An 8,846-nucleotide genomic window follows, 5' to 3' on the forward strand; every position below is an offset into this window, starting at 1 on the left:
GAGGCATTCTCCACAACTTGAGGCATTCTCCACAACTTGAGGCATTCTCCACAACTTGAGGAGGCATTCTCCACAACTTGAGGCATTCTCCACCACTTGAGGCATTCTCCACAACTTGAGGAGGCATTCTCCACAACTTGAGGAGGCATTCTCCACAACTTGAGGCATTCTCCACAACTTGAGGCATTCTCCACCACTTGAGGAGGCATTCTCCACAACTTGAGGCATTCTCCACCACTTGAGGCATTCTCCACAACTTGAGGAGGCATTCTCCACAACTTGAGGAGGCATTCTCCACAACTTGAGGCATTCTCCACAACTTGAGGAGGCATTCTCCACCACTTGAGGAGGCATTCTCCACAACTTGAGGCATTCTCCACCACTTGAGGCATTCTCCACAACTTGAGGAGGCATTCTCCACAACTTGAGGAGGCATTCTCCACAACTTGAGGCATTCTCCATAACTTGAGACATTCTCCACAACTTGAGGCATTCTCCACCACTTGAGGAGGCATTCTCCACAACTTGAGGCATTCTCCACCACTTGAGGAGGCATTCTCCACAACTTGAGGCATTCTCCACCTCTTGAGGAGGCATTCTCCTCCACTTGAGGAGGCAGTCTCCATAACTTGAGGCATTCTCCACCACTTGAGGAGGCAGTCTCCATAACTTGAGGAGGCATTCTCCACCACTTGAGGAGGCATTCTCCACCACTTGAGGAGGCATTCTCCACAACTTGAGGAGGCATTCTCCACCACTTGAGGAGGCATTCTCCACCACTTGAGGAGGCATTCCCCACCACTTGAGGAGGCATTCTCCACCACTTGAGGAGGCATTCTCCACCACTTGAGGAGGCATTCTCCACCACTTGAGGAGGCATTCTCCACCACTTGAGGAGGCAGTCTCCATAACTTGAGGCATTCTCCATAACCTGAGGCATTCTCCACACCTTGAGGAGGCATTCTCCACAACTTGAGGCATTCTCCACACCTTGAGGAGGCATTCTCCACACCTTGAGGCATTCTCCACACCTTGAGGAGGCATTCTCCACACCTTGAGGCATTCTCCACACCTTGAGGAGGCATTCTCCACACCTTGAAGAGGCATTCTCCACACCTTGAGGAGGCATTCTCCACACCTTGAGGAGGCATTCTCCATAACTTGAGGCATTCTCCACACCTTGAGGAGGCATTCTCCATAACTTGAGGCATTCTCCACACCTTGAGGAGGCATTCTCCATAACTTGAGGCATTCTCCACAACTGGAGGAGGCATTCTCCACAACTTGAGGCATTCTCCACAACTTGAGGCATTCTCCACAATTTGAGGCATTCTCCATAACTTGAGACATTCTCCACAACTTGAGGCATTCTCCACAACTTGATGCATTCTCCACAACTTGAGGAGGCATTCTCCACAACTTGAGGCATTCTCCACAACTTGAGGAGGCATTCTCTACAACTTGAGACATTTTTCAGAAACTTGAGACATCATCTGTACAAAACTAAAGGCCACTTTCCACAACCCTAAGTTGTTGTCCACAGCTTTAGGCTACTCTACACTGCTCTAAGCTGCTGTCCACAGCTTTAGGCTACTCTACACTGCTCTAAGCTGCTATCCACAGCTTTAGGCTACTCTACACTTCTCTAAGCTGCTGTCCACAGCTTTAGGCTACTCTACACTGCTCTAAGCTGCTATCCACAGCTTTAGGCTACTCTACACTGCTCTAAGCTGTTGTCCACAGCTTTAGGCTACTCTACACTGCTCTAACCTGTTGTCCACAGCTTTAGGCTACTCTACACTGCTCTAAGCTGCTGTCCACAGCTTTAGGCTACTCTACACTGCTCTAAGCTGTTGTCCACAGCTTTAGGCTACTCTACACTGCTCTAAGCTGCTGTCCACAGCTTTAGGCTACTCTACACTGCTCTAAGCTGCTGTCCACAGCTTTAGGCTACTCTACACTGCTCTAAGCTGCTGTCCACAGCTTTAGGCTACTCTACACTGCCCTAAGCTGCTGTCCACAGCTTTAGGCTACTCTACACTGCTCTAAGCTGCTGTCCACAGCTGCAAGCTGTTCTGCACAAGTGTAGGATACAACACGCAGCCTTGCACTGCCTCTGCAACACATCAGCTTCATGGTGTTGTTGTGTACTTAGAAAGTAAATATAGAATAGGTGTCAAGAGTGGTAGTTCTCCGTTACGATGTCTGGCTTAACAACCATTCAGTATCTTAAGAACACCAGTATGCAAATTAATCCCAGGAGGGTGGAATAGATCACACACACACACACACACACACACACACACACACATACAGGTTGAGGTTACCAGTGGCGTGTCTTTCTTGATCTGTGTGAATGTCGTGCCTGGATCAGACTTGTACCTGCATATGATTGCATGATGATGCCAAGGTCATGAAGGAAGAGAAAGGTGAATGCATGAACCTACAACGGAACCTAAACAAACTCCAAAGTTGGTCTGACACATGGTTGATGTGACTCAACACGAGCGAAAGGAATGAGGACGGACCTCGGTATGAACACCATCTTGCAGGAATCTGTCTGTGAGAGAGAGAGAGAGAGAGAGAGAGAGAGAGAGAGAGAGAGAGAGAGAGAGAGAGAGAGAGAGAGAGAGAAGTTGCAGGGATCTGTCTGAGAGAGAGAGAGAGAGAGAGAGAGAGAGAGAGAGAGAGAGAGAGAGAGAGAGAGAGAGAGAGAGAGAAGTTGCAGGGATCTGTCAGAGAGAGAGAGAGAGAGAGAGAGAGAGAGAGAGAGAGAGACTTGGGAGTAGACAGCGTCCCTAACTCGTCGCCAGAGTCCTACATTAGGATAATGATGAAGGAGATCAACTGTTTGCTGGCATATGATGAAATAGCGTTCACGTGTTTGGGATAAGGAAATATTCAACAAACAGTTCACGTCCATCATCACGCCAGAACCAACACATGTTCCTCACGTTTAGTCTCCGTACTTAAAGTTCTGTAAAGAACTTATGAAGAAGGTCCAGAGGAGGGCAGCAAAGATAGCATCATGCTCAACATATCTGAGTTACGGTGGAAGGCCAGAAGACTTGAATATGTCAACCATGGAAGAATGAAGAGTAAGGGGTGATCTGATCACATCTTTTTAAGCTTTTCAATCATTTTGATAATGTCAACAATGAACTGTTCTTCGAAAGATGCAAGTGTAGAACAACCGGAGGCCATTACATGAATTTGATCCAAGAAACATCATATCAGATCAAATGTCTAGAAGTGATTTACTAGTGTAAGAGTGGTGGATGTGGATGAATGAGGTATATACTGGATGATTGAAGAAATATGGCGGATGAATGGAATAGTGTGAATAAAGAAGTGGATGTCGTACAGAAGTTTTGAAGAGTGTTATGGTGGTAGAAAAGATCAGTCATCCATCCCCATACAGTACAAATAGGTAAAAGGTGACTGCACACACACACACACACACACACACACACACACACACACACACACACACACACACACACACACACACACACACCTGGGGACATTGGCCATGGGGGTAGCTACCCCTGGGGACTGTTACTGGAGTTATGTGGCAGTAATGTTCTCGTGGGTCACATTAGCTGACTGACTGAGAATTTGCTGTGACAGTCTGGCGTATAACTTGACCTCCTTTGGTCATGTTGAAGGCAAGGTCTTTAGAATGACCTCCGCTCCTGTCTTCCTAACCTTTCAAACCTGTGTCCACAACACACGCCTGGTTGTCTCCCATGTCTACCACTGGAGACGTGTTCACACACCAGCCTGGTGGAGGAACACATGGAATGACGAATAGGAGGAGGAGGAGGAGGAGGAGGCGGAGGAGGAGAAGGAGGTGTCTTCCTCCTGAGGTGCTGAGGAGGAGGAGGAGGAGCGGGCGTGGCTGAAGGTCGACGCATAAGGCACCGCCACAGCTGTGTTGACCATAACGGGAACATTGCTTCTGCTGTAGGCGTGTATGGCGCGGGGAAAATATTCGGTACACGATCGCCTTATATAAGATTTACGATGATCGCGCGCCATATCTATCATGGAAGGGAGGCTCTTGGAAGCCATAAACCACGCGGCTCATGGCGAGCGGTTTTTTTTATTTACGCGTGAGTCATGACGCGGGGCTCAGAAATAATGGAGCGATCTGAGACTCTTCTTGATCATGTGACTGGACGTGACGACGAAGCTCACACAGTTGCCAGGATCATTAGCGAGGAAAGGGATCATGGGGAGGGAGCAGGCAGTGTGGTAATACCTTCCCTCATGGGGAGGGAGCAGGCAGTGTGGTAATACCTTCCCTCATGGGGAGGGAGCAGGCGGCAGTGTGGTAATACCTTCCCTCATGGGGAGGGAGCAGGCAGTGTGGTAATACCTTCCCTCATGGGGAGGGAGCAGGCGGTGTAGTAATACCTTCCCTCATGGGGAGGGAGCAGGCAGTGTGGTAATACCTTCCCTCATGGGGAGGGAGCAGGCGGCAGTGTGGTAATACCTTCCCTCACATCAGACAAGTGCCAGCACCACCAGCTCTCCCGGGACACAGACGTCTGCATCCACCTGCAGCCTTAGTGAACCTCTCTATACACGAGGACCTCACACCATCCACGGATCACTAGAGATGATCGTCTGTAAATATCTTGTGATGAAGAAGCCGCGCCCGCCCTATCAGGAAGTGAAGGACGCGGAAAGAAAGCGGGAGGACCAAACATGGAGGTGATAGAAACCGGGAGGCGCTTTGGAGCGGCGGGCGAACGTAGTAAGAAGTGAAGAAAGTGTAAGTGACCGGAGAAAAACCCAAAAGAACAAGATGGATGTAAACATTGAGGACAAAATAACGAAAAAGATGTTCAAGGAACTTCGAGACCCGAGGACTAATGGTTCACACGTCGAGTGTGGCTGGAAGTTGTGATCACAACAATTTGAAGTGTTTCCCGAAGTCTTAAGATGGACGGAGTAACATGTGGAACTGTTGACCACGACCTGGCTCTCCCTGACCAGCCATAACACTACACCTGGTCTCCAACATTCCTCAGAAAAAGAAAGTGTAAGTGTTCGTGGCGTGGACACTAAACTGTACCTGATTACTGTAACATACACACCCCTGGCTGCTGTAACATACACACCCCTGGCTGCTGTAACATACACATCCCTGGCTGCTGTAACATACACATCCCTGGCTACTGTAACATACACACCCCTGGCTGCTGTAACATACACACCCCTGGCTGCTGTAACATACACATCCCTGACTGCTGTAACATACACACCCCTGGCTGCTGTAACATACACATCCCTGGCTGCTGTAACATACACATCCCTGGCTGCTGTAACATACACACCCCTGGCTACTGTAACATACACATCCCTGGCTGCTGTAACATACACATCCCTGACTGCTGTAACATACACACCCCTGGCTGCTGTAACATACACATCCCTGGCTGCTGTAACATACACATCCCTGGCTGCTGTAACATACACACCCCTGGCTGCTGTAACATACACACCCCTGGCTACTGTAACATACACACCCCTGGCTACTGTAACACACACATCCCTGGCTGCTGTAACATACACATCCCTGGCTACTGTAACATACACACCCCTGTCTGCTGTAACATACACATCCCTGGCTGCTGTAACATACACACCCCTGGCTACTGTAACATACACATCCCTGTCTGCTGTAACATACACATCCCTGACTGCTGTAACATACACATCCCTGGCTGCTGTAACATACACATCCCTGGCTGCTGTAACATGCACATCCCTGGCTACTGTAACATACACATCCCTGGCTGCTGTAACATAGACACCCCTGGCTACTGTAACATACACACCCCTGGCTGCTGTAACATACACACCCCTGGCTGCTGTAACATACACATCCCTGGCTACTGTAACATACACACCCCTGGCTACTGTAACAACACACCCCTGGCTGCTGTAACATACACATCCCTGGCTGCTGTAACATACACATCCCTGGCTGCTGTAACATACACATCCCTGGCTGCTGTAACATACACACCCCTGGCTGCTGTAACATACACACCCCTGGCTGCTGTAACATACACACCCCTGTCTGCTGTGACATACACATCCCTGGCTGCTGTAACATACACATCCCTGGCTGCTGTAACATACACATCCCTGGCTGCTGTAACATACACACCCCTGGCTACTGTAACATACACACCCCTATCTGCTGTAACATACACATCCCTGGCTGCTGTAACATACACATCCCTGGCTGCTGTAACATACACACCCCTGGCTGCTGTAACATACACATCCCTGGCTGCTGTAACATACACACCCCTGGCTACTGTAACATACACATCCCTAGCTGCTGTAACATACACACCCCTGGCTGCTGTAACATACACATCTCTGGCTGCTGTAACATACACATCCCTGGCTGCTGTAACATACACATCTCTGGCTGCTGTAACATACACATCCCTGGCTGCTGTAACATACACATCCCTGGCTGCTGTAGCATACACATCCCTGGCTGCTGTAACATACACATCCCTGGCTGCTGTAACATACACATCCCTGGCTGCTGTAACATACACATCCCTGGCTGCTGTAACATACACATCCCTGGCTGCTGTAACATACACATCCCTGGCTGCTGTAACATACACATCCCTGACTGCTGTAACATACACACCCCTGGCTGTTGTAACATACACATCCCTGGCTGCTGTAACATACACATCCCTGGCTGCTGTAACATACACATCCCTGACTGCTGTGACATACACATCCCTGGCTGCTGTAACATACACATCCCTGGCTGCTGTAACATACACATCCCTGGCTGCTGTAACATACACATCCCTGGCTGCTGTAACATACACACCCCTGGCTGCTGTAACATACACATCCCTGGCTGCTGTAACATACACATCCCTGGCTGCTGTAACATACACATCCCTGGCTGCTGTAACATACACATCCCTGACTGCTGTAACATACACACCCCTGACTGCTGTAACATACACATCCCTGGCTGCTGTAACATACACATCCCTGGCTGCTGTAACATACACATCCCTGGCTGCTGTAACATACACATCCCTGGCTGCTGTAACATACACATCCCTGACTGCTGTAACATACACATCCCTGGCTGCTGTAACATACACATCCCTGGCTGCTGTAACATACACATCCCTGGCTGCTGTAACATACACATCCCTGGCTGCTGTAACATAAATCCCAACTCTTCCTTGTGATCCTCCTCTACGATTGGTTGCATATTAACCTGCATGAAGCTGGTCATTATGTAGTTAACTGTGCTACATCATACAACATGCACAACCAGGCGAAGTCGTGCCAGGCGAAGGTATACAAAAAATATGTGTCGAGGTTTCCCAAGTGATCACATTTTTCGGATTACTACATTTGTCTACGTTGAAATCACCAATTTGTTTGACTGGTGTCCGAAACTGTATAATCACTGGTGACTGTGACCACGATCATAATGATACATGTAGACAGACAAGGTCGTGACAGGTCATGAGAGTGTGCAGGAGGAGCCATGTAGCGCACGACGGGAGGCGGGAGGAAGGCTGGAGTGGGTCAGTATCGCCTGCAGGAGCCAGCGTCGCTAACGGTCCCTGGGAGAGCCTCTCACCCCCCTCCCACCACCGCCTCTCCCTCCTCACTTGCACTCTCACAGTCACGAGGTAATCTCATAGTCATTACGGACTCTCACAGTCACTATCAACACTCTCAGCTGCTAGGAAGTCTCATAGCCACTAGGAAGTGTCTTACAGTCAGTCACTAGGGACTCTCACAGTCACTAGGGACTCTCACAGTCACTAGGGACTCTCACAGTCACAAGAGACTCTCACAGTCACAAGAGACTCTCCCAGTCACTAGGGACTCTCCCAGTCACTAGGGACTCTCACAGTCACTAGGGACTCTCACAGTCACTAGGGACTCTCACAGTCACAAGAGACTCTCACAGTCACAAGAGACTCTCCCAGTCACTAGGGACTCTCCCAGTCACTAGGGACTCTCACAGTCACTAGGGACTCTCACAGTCACTAGGGAGTCTCACAGTCACTAGGGACTCTCCCCAGAGACTCTCCCAGTCTCTTGGAACTCTCCCAGTCACCAGAGACTCTCCCAGTCACCAGGGAGTCTCCCAGTCACCCGGGACTCTCCCAGTCACAAGGCACCGTCTTACATTAATGTCCTGAGATGGTTTCCACAGTAGAGCGACGCCAGCAGTAGTGTACGTCCACCTTCGTGGTGTGGTGTGAGGGAGATGGTTGCACGTGTCCTCACCCCAGGATCCTACCTCACCTCCCTCCACTCACACACTCACACACACACACACACACACACACACACACACACACACACACACACACACACACACACACACACACACACAGCGGGGCCTCTGACCACTCACCTGACAGACTTCCCTCCACGACAAGTATCTAACACATATAGCAAACCAACAATAAGATGCTCGGCTATACGACCTCCGCTTATATACGTGGAGGGACCATAAGCAGGGGGGGCGGGTTAGGTCCCCCTCCCCCCCCCAAGCCCCGCCAGACCCACTCATAAGCCCGCCGCTTTCAGTTTCATCCTGGCTGCGTCCAATCAGAGGCCGGGGTACTCCCTCACACCCAGCCAATGGGCGACGAGCTTACATCGCCTCGACTTTTACTTTCATGTGGGCACTCGTCAGGGAGGGATGCCACGGCGGCCATCTGGGACCTGTGTACGATCGGTCAAGACTGGCGAATGTCGCATGCGACGGAAGATGTCATTGTCATGACGCGTCCTACAGATCGTGGCAGAGT

At 50.0% G+C, this 8,846-nt stretch overlaps 1 protein-coding gene across 1 annotated transcript in view; it reads right to left on the minus strand.

Moving 5' to 3' along the window:
- LOC139750340 (uncharacterized) overlaps positions 1 to 8,493 on the minus strand; it is a 226,926-nt gene extending 218,433 nt beyond the window's left edge. The window contains exon 1 of the mRNA XM_071665021.1: positions 8,447 to 8,493. The gene's annotated coding sequence lies outside the window, so the exon portion shown is untranslated. The remainder of the gene's footprint in view (positions 1 to 8,446) is intronic.
- Between the last annotated feature and the right edge of the window lie 353 nt (positions 8,494 to 8,846).

The sequence above is a fragment of the Panulirus ornatus genome, chromosome 9 (assembly GCF_036320965.1).
Source record: "Panulirus ornatus isolate Po-2019 chromosome 9, ASM3632096v1, whole genome shotgun sequence".
Taxonomy (NCBI): Eukaryota; Metazoa; Arthropoda; class Malacostraca; order Decapoda; family Palinuridae; genus Panulirus; species Panulirus ornatus.